This window comes from Phycodurus eques, chromosome 7 (genome assembly GCF_024500275.1).
Source record: "Phycodurus eques isolate BA_2022a chromosome 7, UOR_Pequ_1.1, whole genome shotgun sequence".
NCBI lineage: Eukaryota > Metazoa > Chordata > Actinopteri > Syngnathiformes > Syngnathidae > Phycodurus > Phycodurus eques.
This window is the reverse complement of record NC_084531.1, coordinates 14,167,448-14,182,356: the sequence shown is the minus strand read 5'-3', so window position 1 is coordinate 14,182,356 and position 14,909 is coordinate 14,167,448. Positions and strand designations below refer to the sequence as shown.

At 42.2% G+C, this 14,909-nt stretch overlaps 1 protein-coding gene across 1 annotated transcript in view; it reads left to right on the top strand.

The window, feature by feature from the left end:
- schip1 (schwannomin interacting protein 1) overlaps positions 1-14,909 on the top strand; it is a 218,894-nt gene that overhangs the window by 62,226 nt on the left and 141,759 nt on the right. The window lies entirely within an intron of this gene.

The following is a 14,909-nucleotide window of genomic DNA, read 5'->3' as shown; positions in this document are numbered from 1 at the left end:
GTTCAAGCATTAGTGTATTATTTTTTAAAATTCTAATCAATGTCGTATCGCCTTTCTCAAACCGCCACGGCGCCGCTCATTTTTTTATTTTTTTAACCCGAAAGATGCAGTCTGTCTTGTTTCCATGCATGTATTAATGTTGTAATACGTTCTAAGACCTCACACTTGAAAAACATCACATCGCCGATGAGATTAAGTCAGTCAACTCGACATGAGGCATCTCTAAAGCGGAACGAAGCGCTGACTTTTAAACCGATCTCTTGATCTTGGAATCATGCTGCTTTAAAGGCTGTCAAACTGACTAAATGATGTCACAGTGTATTAGATGTGTTTCGGCGAGCACGTCATTTGTAATATTAATAACGTTGTTCCTATATATTGTTTATGCCTTATGCTCTAATTATGTTTCAAGTCATTCATAAATTATGAACCTTTTCCTTTAACGCTTGAGACTTTTAAAAACTTCACAGCGTCAACATTAATTGAAAAGTTGTCTCGCAGTTTATTTAGCTAAATCTATATTGAATGAATTATTAATGGAGGATTAGCATGACAAAGACATCGTATCAATACTCAATCTATTATTTTGTCCATATTTTATCTTAAGACGTTTGCAGTGGCCTACTTTCTCTGAGGCTGGTCATTAAAATTTAATCTCACTTCTGTCGTAGCATAACCTCATGTGCACGGCTGGCTAAAAAAATACATTCTGATTCAGCCTTTTCGTGTTTTATTTCTTAAATTTTACAGAAATTCACAGAGGGAACGTTTAATCTGCAATTCAATGGTTTAATGTAATTTAAGTTTTTGGGCTGTCAAACAATAAGCACACTTTTTACATTGTACATATTTGTTTTCACTTTTTACGCTTAAACATTTTTAAAAATATTTTTTTGTCAATGAGAATACATTTGTTATTGTGTATATTGGAGTTTCCAATAGGTGACCTACAAGAGCGGAGGTCGAAGCATGCAGCTGGATTACATCTTGATGCGATGTAGGGCAAAGGTAGAGGTAGCAAGGGCCAAAAAAGAGGCAGACCTGTGCAGCAGGTTAGGATGATTAAGGATAGAGATGGAAATGTGTTGACTGGTGCCAGTAGTCTGCTGGATCGATGGAAAGAATACTTGAAGGAGTTGATGAATGAGGAAAATGAGAGAGAAGGAAGAGTAGAAGAGGCACGTGTGGTGGACCAGGAAGTAGCAATGATAACTAAGAGGGAATTTAAAAAGGTCACTAAAGATGTTGAAAAATGGAAAGGCAATTGGTCCTGATGACATACCTATGCAGGTATGGAAGCATCTACAGGTGGCTGTGGAGTTTTTGACCAGCTTGTTCAACAGAATTCTAGCGAGTGAGAAGATGACAGGAATGGAAGAAAAGTGTGCTGGTGCCCATTTTTAAGAACAAGGGTGATGTGCAGAGCTGTGGGAACTTTTGAGGAATAAAGTTTATGAGCCACACAATGAAGTTGTGGAAAATATTACTGGAGGCTAGACTCAGGACAGAAGTGAGTATTTGCGAGCAACAGTATGGTTCCATGCCTAGAAAGAGTACCACAGATGCATTATTTGCCTTAAGGTTGTTGCTGGAGAAGTACAGAGAAGGTCAGAAGGAGCTACATTGTGTCTATGTAGATCGAGAGAAAGCCTATGACAGAGTACCCAAAGAGGAACTGTGGTACTACATGCTGAAGTCTAGAGTGGCAGAGAAGTATGTTAGAATAGTACAGGACATGTACGAGGGCAGCAGAACAGTGGTGAGGTGTGCTGTAGGTGTGACAGATGAATTTAATGTGGAGGTGGAACTGCAACAGGGGTCATTCCTGAGCCTGTTTGCAGTGGTGACGGATAGGTTAACAGATGAGGTTAGACTGGAATCCCCAAAGGGATGGATGGATGGATAGCACCTTCGGAAATATATTTAGTGAGAAAAATTGTGACGTGTTAAATAGTTATTTCAGCCACTGTATGTGCATGAAAGAGAGGGGTGGGAGGGGGAAGAGTGAGGCTACAGGGAGACGAGATATCGAGGGTGGATGACTCTAAATACCTGAGGTCAACAGTCCAGAGCAATGGTGGGTGTGGTAAGGAAGTGAAGAAACTGGTCCAAACAGGCTGGAACGGGTGGAGGAAGGTCTCTAATGTGTTATGTGACAGAAGAGTTTCTGCTAGGATGAAGGACAAAGTTTATAAAACAGTGGTGAGGCCAGCCATGATGTACGGATTAGAGACAGTGGCACTGAAGAGACAATGGGAAGCAGAGCTGGAGGTGGCGGAAATGAAGATGTTGAGGTTCTCTCTTGGAGTGACCAGGTTGGATAGGATCAAAAAATGAGCTCATCATAGGGATGGCCAATGTTCAATGTTTTGGAGTTACAGAGAGCAGAATTTGATGGTTTGGACACTTCCAGAGCAGCGATAGTGAGTATATTGGTAGTAGAAGGATTATGAGAATGAAGCTGCCAGGCAACAGAGCTAGAGGAAGACCAAAGAGAAGGTTGAAAGATATACTGAGGGAAGACATGAGGGCAGTTGGTATTAGAGAGGAGGATGCAGGAGATAGGCTTAGATGGAAAAGGATGACGCGCTGTGGCAACCCCTAAAGGGACAAGCTGAAAGGAAAAGAAGTATATCTTCAGGCAGATTTAAAATTATGTGGTCCGAGGTGGGTTGGCAGGCGGTGGCGTGGATAGGTGGAAGGCAGTGGTGAGGACAGGCGGCTGGCTTGGCGGCAGGAATGACGTGGATCAGGAACACGGGGGAAAACACTAAGAACAAGGACACACAGGAGTCAAAAAAGGGAACGATGAATAGAGTGACTTATGTGAGGTAAATGGGCCGTGGTACCGCTGGAAGTAACTGCAATATTTTGGCGAGGATTTCCGGGAACAGGCAGGCTTATATACACCGCGGTGATGAGGCTGATTGAAGACAGGTGCTGAAAACAGAGAGGGGAGAGAGAGGACACAAAGCGCCCTCCCGGCTCCAATAACGGAACTGCGGGGCAGTATATGACAAAAATATTATAATCATAAATTGTATACCTGTGCAACCTTTTGAGTGTTTTGTCAACATTAACTGTTTTGGCAAATCAAAATTATCATTAGTATGAACACTTTGTGATTGTGCAAATGTTATATTATCTAATTGTTATGTATAACAGGTCTCTAGCACTGTTGTGTTTAGATTTATGTGGAAATCTCGATCTTCACTCTTTAAAACGACATTGTTATTCACTTCACATTTTTTTTCTTTCATAAAAAGTGCAACTTCTCATATTACTATGACATTTTCCTCTTCAAATTCATTATTGTAACTGCATCTCGTGTCACTAAAACCTCTTTGTGGGATGAGGAGGAGGGTAGAACTGTACTCAGTGGTCTAAGCTTGAATGGTTCCGCCCCCCAGAACCGTGTTTAAGATTCTGAACTGGTAAGGTCAACGCAGCTTGTATGCTTAACAATATAAGAACTTGTTATCCTTGATCTGGCTGAAGAGCATTTATTTTAAATTCTTAATCCTCCATTTTTATGTGTGCTCTATGTTTTAAACTGACTGAGCACTTAGCCTTTGGGTGTCTACAAGTGTTTCCTCTTTTGAGGACCTACTTCAGCTGTCTACAATTTGTATTGAAATTATTTTCCATTTATTTGTAGTCTTTATCAAATAAAATGATCTGGAATAATGTTGCCCAGAGAAAGAAAATAGGGGTAAAGCAAACTCCACAGGCATACATGCAAATCAGTCGTTTTTCGGCGAAATTCGGCGTGTTGAACTCAAAATAGGCCATTTATGTGAATTGTTCAGATCCAATGAGTTTTTCATGGGGAGCGGGGAGGTGGGTCGCCGTCGCGGTCGTCATCATAGGCTGTTTTGTACTCCTTGAACGCGGGCAGCTAGATCCATTCCACACATCCACCATCCACACAAATTTGTAATTTCTGAATATTACTCCGCGGCGGACTAATATGCGAAAGCGCATCGGCCTGAAGTTCCGCCTGTGCACTCAGGACCTGCTTTGGAGTCACAGGAGTTGACGGCACCAGAAAAAATACTTCTGCCGCTTTAGCTATAAAGAAGTAACGGTACTTTTACTCCGTTTCAATGATCTAAAATGTCGCTCGTTACAACTATTTCGTGCGCGAGACTTTGACTTCCGCATTGGGCGCTGTTTGCGCCAATCCAGTTTAAGCGCCAGTGACGTTTAAATCCAGTTGACTAATTAAATGACACAAGAAAGTCACATGACCTCACACAACGTCTTCTATTGGGCTTCCGGGGCATGGGTATTAACACAAGATAAGCCAGCCCGGCTGATTGTTGTGCCTACGTGGCGGCCATTTTGGGAAGGTTGTCGTTACCATGAAGGCAACGGCGCGCTACTCGTGTTTACATTTAGACGAACAAAAACAACAGCTTTCATGTATTGCTGTATTTGTCTTGTACTATCTGCCCAAACGTGGATATTTCAGCCCACTTATAACTTGAGAAAACACCTTGCAGAAAAAAACATTTTATTTTGTTATTTTTATTTTATTGATGTTCATGCTGTGGTTAAAAAAAAAAATCTGAATTTACTCACTATTTACTCAGTACTTGAGTAATTATTTCACTATGTACTTTTTACTCATACTCAAGTAATTTTCTGGGAGGGCTACTTATTACTTTTACTTGAGTCACATTATCGTCAAGTAACACTACTCTTACTTGAGTACAAAATTTGGCTACTCTACTCACCTCTGGACCGGACATCCTCTATTGCTAGTCTTACGTTTAAGCAATATTTTTATTTTTTTTTCAGCCAGTGCCATATTTGTTGCACTGGTCTTTTGTATTTTCGTGTTGAGGTTGTAGTCCCAGCGGAACCGCAAAGCACACGTAACATCGACGACAAGAGCTGATCTTGTATTGTGCTAGTACATCTTGTATTAATTAGGAAACGTGCCTATAATTTGTTTTGTTTGGTCTGTCACCTTTTTCATGCCTTTGGTGTTTGCATGTCTGCACAGGGAAGGAGATTCTTAATGATCACCACTTTGTGCAGCCTATTGATGAACAGAGCTCAATTTGAAGCAATATTAGTTTTGGACTATTTACTCCCTTAATAGTCTTTGTCTTATCACGGTCGCCGTCCTAATTTATGAGTTTAAAAACTATTTTCCCCCACTGGACTGATCGCTAGTTGTATAAAATAATCTGCTACTCAATTAAAACCAATTAATAACTAATTACAATGACAAATACTAAAAGTTGAATAAGTGCTTATTAACAAGTTACTCTGGCATAATGGATTAAAGTACACACACACACACGCATGCACACACACAAACGCACGCTGTATAACGTCTTGTCGAGCAGCGCTACCATCCATGAGAGGGCGTGTCTCGTCCACGGTTTGCTTCAATAAATCACTCAGCTGCGGGACGCCTCACGGTCCCTCAGATGCAAACACATCTGACAAACAATTCATCATGATAAAGACCACATACAGTGAGGGAGGGCGCACTGAAAACGTGTACTTGTTGACAATCTCTTGCATACCACCCACAGTATAAGCCATCCTGACTGCAAACAGGTTTAGGCCAATGAAGCCAATCAATGAATGAAGAAAGGTAATGATAAACAAAAAAAAAAGATTTAAAAAAAAAATATATATATATATATATATATATATATATATATATATATATATATATATATATACACAACCCCAATGACATCCCAATGAAGTTGGGACGTTGTGTTAAACATAAATAAAAACAGTGAAAACAATGATTTGCAAATCATGTTCAACCTATATTTAATTGACAACATTACAAGGACAAGATATTTAATGTTCAAACTAATAAACCTTATTGTTTTTAGAAAATAATCATTAATTTAGAATTTTATGACTGCAACACGTTCCAAAAAAGCTGGGACAGGTGGCAAAAAAGACTTAGAAAGTTGAGGAATGCTCATCAAACACCTGTTTGGAACATCCCACAGGTGAACAGGCTAATTGGGAACAGGTGGGTGCCGTGATTGGGTATAGGAGGACCTTCCTTGAATTGCTCAATCATTCACAATCAAATATGGGGCGTGGTTCACCTCTTTGTGAACAAGTGTGTGAGATTATAGTCGAACAGTTTAAGGACAATGTTCCTCAACGTACAATTGCATGGAATTTAAGGATTTCATCATCTATGGTCCATAATATCATCAAAATGCATGCTCCTCGTGAACATGACGTTCCCCACGACGTACTTCAGTTGTGCACAGACTGCAAATAACTTTCGTGTTGTTTGTCTGAGACACCGCAAAATTGTCCCACACCGACGACGTGTTTTTTTCACCGACAAGATTGAAAAAAACTTTATTGGCGTCAGATAGTTACAGTACTGCGCAACAAGACACGTGACAAGGCTAAAAATAAACTAGCTTTTTGATTCATGCGCGACGAAGACGCAGAGTTAATTGTCTTGTGCGGAGCCGATCAATGACGTCATCGGATCGGCGATTTATGACATAGAAGCCGATCAGCCGATCTGCATAAAATGCTAATTATCGGCCGATACCGCCGATCAGATTGGTGTAAAGGTTTTTATATATATATATATATATATATATATATATATATATATATATATAGAGAGAGAGAGAGAGAGAGAGAGAGAGAGAGAGAGAGAGAGAGAGAGAGAGAGAGAGAGAGAGAAAGAGAGAGAGAGAGAGAGAATTAAATATAACACTGATTTTTTCAAAGAAGAGTAGTCGTAGAAAAAGAAATAGAGCAAGCCTGGCTAACTGTTAGTTTATCTGCTAGCTGTATTGCACTTGTGAACTCTTCTTCTTATCAACTTTATTGTGTTTAATGATCTGTGAGACACGTTACACAAACACTCAACACAACCAGTTGCTCCTCTATTTGTGCCAGTTTACTTCCTAATTGGCTGCAATTCCGTTTTACGTCACATGGGAGAGTTAGTGCCTCAGCCAAAGTCGGTTTTAAACACACATACCAATTTGCGATAGGAAATATCTTTATGATGATGTGTTTACGATTGTCGAACCCAAACGATTTATAAGCAGATCAGGGAGAGAAAAGACATCTAAACACACCCCACACCACAGGATTATCGGTCAGAATAATTTTCCAGGGACATTCGACAATCAGGGGCTGACTTTAATTAGAAGGAGAGGAAAATGCTTACATTTGTCCTGATTGTCGATAAGTGTGTACCCTGCTTTTGTACCCAATTCTACAGTAGAGCCTTTATTTAATGTCTTTATGTGTACTACTTCCCAGTGACCCACATGTGTGACCCATTTTGTTTCTATTTACTGAGCACCTGTAACCTGAATAATCTAGGTAAAAAAAAAAAAAAAACAACTACAAGACTTCACGGAAACAACATGGAACAACACTTGTTAGCAACAACACGAGAGCTATTACCTTGACAGATAACATACTGCTTAGTTTGGTCAGGACTAAGGCCCATCATACACTGGGCGACGTGACCGTACACAATTAAACTGAACAATCACACACAAATTACATTCGGCGTCTCACACCCACACACCTGCCGATAGTCAATACAAATGGTCCCCAGCTATTTAGCATTGCCATGCAGAAGCACCTACTCTGAATCATGATGTCAATGTTACACTCCCTCTCCACCCACACGCATGCCAGACTTTTAATGGCCTGGAGATAAGAGCGTATTTGTGTAAGAAATGCACAAGTACCACATATATGTCTTCCTGAATCAATATACTGTATTGTGTGTTCTGCTTGTTTATGTACGTTTGTGTGTGAGTTTAGTTGGTTAGCTTTGACAGAGTGCAGCGTTTAACAAGCGAACTGGGGAGAAAATAAATATAGCATGGTTGAAAATGATTTCGTCTCATCCTTTTATTGCCTCCCTCGTTTCCATGCATTTATAGTGTGGTTGGGGAGAATGTACAGAAGCGCAGAGATGGTGAGACCTTGAATCATTACACCCCAGCCTCAATGTTAGTTTGTCTTCTTTTTGCCGCCCCATGTAGCGCTATCCCCGCTCCAAATGTCTACAGTCATACTAATATACAGTTAATGTGTCCTGAAGTGCATTATATTTGATTAGGCTTTACACGATCAGGATTTTTGTGGCCGATCACTGATAAGCGAGTTTAAAAAAAAATGATCACTGATCTGATCACAAGATGGAGCAAGGTGTCTATTTCAATGATTTGTTCATTTACTCTATATACTTGTGTACTTAATTGCTCAAAAAAATTTGTCCATCTATTTATGCCAGTGAGGCATAGTGACAGGCAGAACAAATGAATGGTCTTCAATTAGATGGCAGGAAGTACATACAGTAATTTAATGTGTCCACTTATTGTGACATTTTTGTTTGTTGGTGTGCCGTGAGATTTTTCAATTGTAAAATATGTGCCTTGGCTCCATAAAGGTTGGAAATCACTGCTCTTGCTTGGCTACATAACATTTTGTTGCCTGCTTGCGAGCGGTATCGTTGTAAAAGTACGTGAACATACCGCAAGCAAGCCTTAAACGAACTTTGTCTCCCGAGCACCGGTGACCACCAACACGTTTTTCCCTATTTTGTTCTTATAAACACACGGCACGATCCATTATTGTTGCCATCGCCATGGTAACGAGTGTATCCGGTTGAGTTGATGAGATGAAGCCCAGTGATCGTAAAAAACGGGATCCGGTGGTATCGGAATACAAGATTTTATTGCAATAGTCTGACAACAGAAGTTCAGAGTAGTCACCCTTTTTGGAGTCCTTGAAGGGAGTGCTGCAATAGCGCTCTCGCTGGGGACTCCATCGTTCTGCTGGGGGACTTCAATGCTCACGTGGGCAATGACAGTGAGATCTGGAAGGGCATGATGAGGAGGAACAGCCCCGCCCCCGATCAAAACACGAGCGGTGTTCTGTTATTGGACTTCTGTGCTCATCACGGATTTTCCATAACGAACACCATGTTCAAGCATAATGGTATCCACGCGTGCACTTGGCACCAGGACACCCTAGATCGCAGTTCGATGATCGACCTTGTGGTCGTGTCATCGGACCTGCGGCCGGACACTTGGACACTCGGGTGAAGATAGGGGCGGCGCTGTCAACTGATCACCACCTGGTGGTGAGTTGGCTCCGATGGTGGGGGAAGATGCCGGTCCGACCTGGCAGGCCCAAACGTATTGTGAGGGTCTGCTGGTAACGTCTGGCATAATCCCCTGTCAGAAGGAGTTTCAACTCCCACCTCCGACAGAGCTTTACTCATGTTCTGGGGGAATCGGGGGACATTGAGTCCGAGTGGGCCATCTTCCGCGCCTCCATTGCTGCGGCGGCCGACCGGAGCTGTGCCCATAAGGTGGTCGATGCCTGTCGTGGCGGCAATCCCTGAACCTGTTGGTGGACACCAACAGTTGAGGAATGCCGTCAAGCTGAAGAAGGAGTCCTATCGGGCCTTTTTATCCTGTGGGACTCCTGAGGCAGCTGATGGGTACCGGCTGGCCAAGCCGAATGCAGCTTTTGGTGGTCGCTGAAGCAAAAACTCAGGCGTGGGAGGAGTTCGGTGAGGCCACGGAGAAATACTTCATGGAAATTCTGGTCCACATTCCTGCGTCTCAGGACGCAGGAGGGGGAAGCAGTGCACCATCAACACTGTGTGTAGTGGGGATGGGGCGCGACTGACCTCGACTCGGGACGTTGTGAGTCGGTGGGGATAATAATTCAAAGACCTCCGCAATTCCACTGACACGCCTTCCCATGAGGAAGCAGAGTCTTTGGTTTCTGAGGCGCGCTCTCCTATCTCTGGGGTTGAGGTCATCAAGGTGGTTAAAAAGCTTCTCGATGGCAAGACCCCGGGGGTGAATGAGATTTGCCCGGAGTTCCTAAAGGCTCTGGATGTTGTGGAACTGTCCTGGTTGACACGCCTCTGCAACAGCGTGTGGGCATCGGGGACAGTGCCTCTGGATTGGCAAACTGGGGTGATGGTCACCCTTTTTAAGAAGGGGGACCGGAGGGTGTGTTCCAACTACAGGGGGATCACACTCCTCAGCCTCCCTGATAAGGTCTATTCAGGGGTGCTGGAGAGGAGGGTCCGTCGGGAAGTCGAATCTCAGATCTAGGAGGAGCAGTGTGGTTTTCGTCCTGGCCGTGGAACAGTGGACCAGCTCTACACCCTTGGCGGGGTCCTTGAGGGTGCATTGGAGTTCGCCCAACCAGTCTACATGTGTTTTGTGGACTTGGAGAAGGCATTCGACCGTGTCCCTCGTGGAATCCTCTGGGGGGTGCTTCGGGAGTATGGGATACCAAACCACCTGATACGGGCTATTCGGTCGCTGTACGACAAGTGTCAGAGTTTGGTCCGCATTGCCAGCGGTAAGTCGGACTCGTTTCCAGTGAGGGTTGGACTCTGCCAAGGTTGCTCTTTGTCACCGATTCTGTTCATAACTTTAATGGACAGAATTTCTCTGTGCAGCCGAGGCGTAGAAGGGGTCCGGTTTGGTGGCCTCAGTATTGCATCTCTGCTTTTTGCAGATGATGTGATTCTGTTGGATTCATCAAGACGTGCTCTACAACTCATTGGAGCATTTCGCAGCCGAATGTGAAGCGCCTGGGATGAAAATCAGCACCTCCAAATCTGAGACCATGGTCCTTAGTCGGAAAAGGGTCGCGTGCCTTCTCCAGTTCGGTGATGAGATCCTGCCCCAAGTGGAGGAGTTTAAGTATCTTGGGGTCTTGTTCACAAGTGAGGGAAGAATGGAACAGGAGATCGACAGGCGGATCGGTGCAGCGTTTGCAGTGATGCAGACTTTGTATCGGTCCATTGTGGCTCGTCTGCCTCTTTGTGTCGGTGTGTGTTGAAGGCTCTTCACACCTGGTATTAGCATGTGTTTTGGAGTGACACCAAGTAAACAGCTCGCCATTGCCACAACTGGCATGAGCGCTTGTGACGGTATCACACCTCCCCTGCTGCCATTGGGACGAGTGGACAAGTTTGATGAGCTCGAGCTACATCGGAGGGGTGGGAAACGCGCCCTCCGATTCAAATGCCCACAGCTAATGTAGAATCTTTGTTTACCCGCCGGTTTGCAAACCGCTGACAGTTTCCGTCGCTGGCCGGTAACAGCTGTCTTTTGTTGACAACGAACACAGCGTCCCGGGGGAAATTATGGCGACTGTAAACAACTTTACAATCATATAAGCATCTTCTTCCACCGTGTTAACTTTGCACTGCAAAACTGTGAGCAGGGATTTGCTCACAGTTTGATTCAGAGAACAATACATGCTTTTGATACAGAGAACAATACATGCTCACTTGTTTATGAGAGGCTGTGCAATATGGACATCTTTAGACGCTGTATAAAAATGATGAGTGTCAATGGAACGAGAACATCTCTTTCCAATGAACAACAGCCTGTTTTCATTTCTTGCCCTCATCGAAGCCATTGTAACATTTACAACAGCAAAATATGGTTGTTGCAAAGCTGTAAACTAAGGTTTACCACAAGAAGCTTTAGTTAACTATTGAGGAGACTATATGACAAAACGTTGTCTTGTCTCTCTGTCTAGCTACCTTGCTGTCTGTCTGACGAGCTTTGTGTTTAGCCAGCTTGTAGTGCAGACACACTGCTAGGTCGCTAGCTATTTGTGACCTTTTTTCGGAAGTTTATCCATCCATCCATCTATCTAACCATCCATCCCAAAATAAAAGAGACACACAAGATTGCCCTTTGTACTTCTAAGTCACTGTATGTTTGTGACCGCATAAGGTCCATTACCCTAAGACACTGAGAATCAATGCGCTGTAGTGTTCTTTTTTATGTTGCCATTGATTCTCATTTACCACCTCCCACCAACGCTCTCTACCACCCACGCTGTGAACGACCAAAACTATTGAATTTATGGATTATACCATGACTATGCATGGCGGTTGGTTGGACGGATATTTGGTGCAGCCGTTACAGTAATGTGTGTCTCCCTACTACCTGCTGTTGTTTACTGGTGGTGCCAATGAAGAAGCTACATGTTAAGACAATTCTATGCCTCTAACTGTGTGGGAACCGCGTGAAGCTGTTATTGCTATTTAAAGCATGCATATTTTGTTGCATTTTTTTGCTTCTCATATGTGTAATTTGCCAGCTTTTGCCTTTTTTAAAGATGGATGACAGATTTATGAGATGGCATAACAGTCTAGCCTTTGAAATGACACATCTTTCTCTTCTGCCCTTCATTTTGTTGGTCTATGGTGAAGTCTGGTAATAAAGAGAATATTGTGCAATATGTGAATATGTTTATTACTGTCTGTTTTGTTTTAAAGGGGATATATAATGGAATATTTACTTTTTTTATATTCAAATAGTTGGGTCTCTGGAGTGCTTGCCCACCCATCAAGTATGCAATTTAAAAAACTAGTAATTATTTTGTTTGCTTGTTATTTCTGAAAATGTATCTGTGAGCGACCTTTTGGGAATTTTCTCTGACTGTGATGTCATAATTTGTCTCATTTACATAACTAGGCCCCACACTGGGTTTCTCTACCTGTGACTTGGAAGCTAGGCTGGGTGAAGATCCTTCACCTTTTTTTTAGCAGGTCAGACTCCATAGAAGCATGTGATGTCAAAGCCAAAAGTTGCTTGAATCTGCTGTTTTTAACACAAATTAGAGTTAACATGCTCAAATGTTAAGCCAAGTTGTGGACGTGAGAGTGGGGAATACTCTTGCGCCATATGCACGGATCCACTACCTTAGTTGACAAGTGAATTTCTGAGACTCAGTGATGAATTGATGCCTCCGCTAGTAATAATAAAATCAATGCTTATACTGTCTTAATGGGCACATGTATCTTACTTCACACTCTGAGCTAACAGTAGCCGCTCGTGTCGCTGGAGTCATCAAAACATAAGATGTACTCGTCATTCTCCAGTGGCTCATTTGCATGATACAGGCTCGCCCACTCAAAACAGACAAATTCAGCGAGCAGAGAAATAGTGGGTGTAAAGTGTTCTCTGATTCTGCAACCCCAATTCCAATGAAGTTGGGACGTTGTGTTAAACAAATAAAAACAGAATACAATGATTTGCAAATCATGTTCAACCTCTATTTAATTGAATACGCTACAAAGACAAGATATTTAATCTTCAAACCGATAAACTTTATTGTTTTTAGCAAAAAATCATTAACTTAGAATTTTATGGCTGCAACACGTTCCAAAAAAGCTGGGACAGGGTCATGTTTAGCAGTGTTACATCACCTTTTCTTTTAACAACATTCAATAAACGTCTGGGAACTGAGGACACTAATTGTTGAAACTTTGTAGGTGGAATTCTTTCCTATTCTTGCTTGGTGTACAGCTTCAGCTGTTCAACAGTCCGGGGTCTCCGTCGTCGTATTGTACGCTTCATAATGCGCCACACATTTTCAATGGGAGACAGGTCTTGACTGCAGGCAGGCCAATCTAGTACCCGCACTCTTTTACCACGAAGCCACGCTGTTGTAACAGAATGTGGTATGGCATTGTCTTGCTGAAATAAGCAGGGGCGTCCATGAAAAAGACGTTGCTTGGATGGCAGCAGATGTTTCTCCAAAACCTGTATGTACCTTTCAGCATTAATGGTGCCTTCACAGATGTGTAAGTTACCCATGCCATTGGCACTAACATAGCCCCATACCATCACAGATGCTGACTTTTGAACTTTGCGTCCATAACAGTCCGGATGGTTCTTTTCCTCTTTGGCCCAGAGGACACATTTTCCCCAAACAATTTGGCAAGTGGACTCGTCGGACCACAGAACACTTTTCCACTTTGCATCAGTCCATCTTAGATGAGCTCGGGCCCAGAGAAGCCAGCGGTGTTTCTGGGTGTTGTTGATAAATGGCTTTTGCTCTGTTTCAAGTTGCACTTACAGATGTAGCGCCGTAGCACTGTATTTACTGACATTAGTTTTCTGAAGTGTTCCTGAGCCTATGTGGTGGTATCCTTTACACATTGATGTCGGTTTTTGATGCAGTGCCGTCTGAGGGATCGAAGATCACGGGCGTTCAATGTTGTTTTTCCGCCTTTACATGCAGTGATTTCTCCAGATTCTCTGAACCTTTTGATGATATGGACCGTAGATGATGAAATCCCTAAATTCCTTGCAATTGTACGTTGAGGAACATTGTCCTTAAACTGTTCAACTATTTTCTCACGCACTTGTTCACAAAGAGGTGAACCTCGCCCCATCTTTGCTTGTGAATGACTGAACAATTCAGGGAAGCTCCTTTTATATCCAATCATGGCACCCACCTGTTCCCAATTAGCCTGTTCACCTGTGGGATGTTCCAAACAGGTGTTTGATGAGCATTCCTCAACTTTCTCAGTATTTTTTGCCACATGTCCCAGCTTTTTTGAAATGTGTTGCAGCCATAGAATTCAATGTTAATGATTATTTGCTAAAAACAATAAAGTTTATCAGTTTGAACATTAAATAGCTTGTCTTTGTAGTGTATTCAATTAAATATAGGTTGAACATGATTTACAAATCATTTTATTCTGTTTTTATTTATGTTTAACACAACGTCTCAACTTCATTGCAATTGGGGTTATACTCTAATGGGTTCGACGAATGCATGTCACAGACAAGTTTTTAAGACAACTTGAACATATTTTAAAATTAAGACAAATACTGTATTTGTAAATATAAGACGATGTTACTTTTAAAAATATTATATTCTAAACAAATATATTATGATATAAAAAATAATTATAAGATGTCTCTGAGGGAAGAAAGAAAGAAGCACTGTGCTAAGCGGCAAATCATATGCAGTAGTCAGGAAAAGGTTATGACTCAAATAAAAAATACATATACTTTATTAATCCTGTGCGAAAAATTGAAGTTGGAATAAAATAATATATATATATACATTAAAGC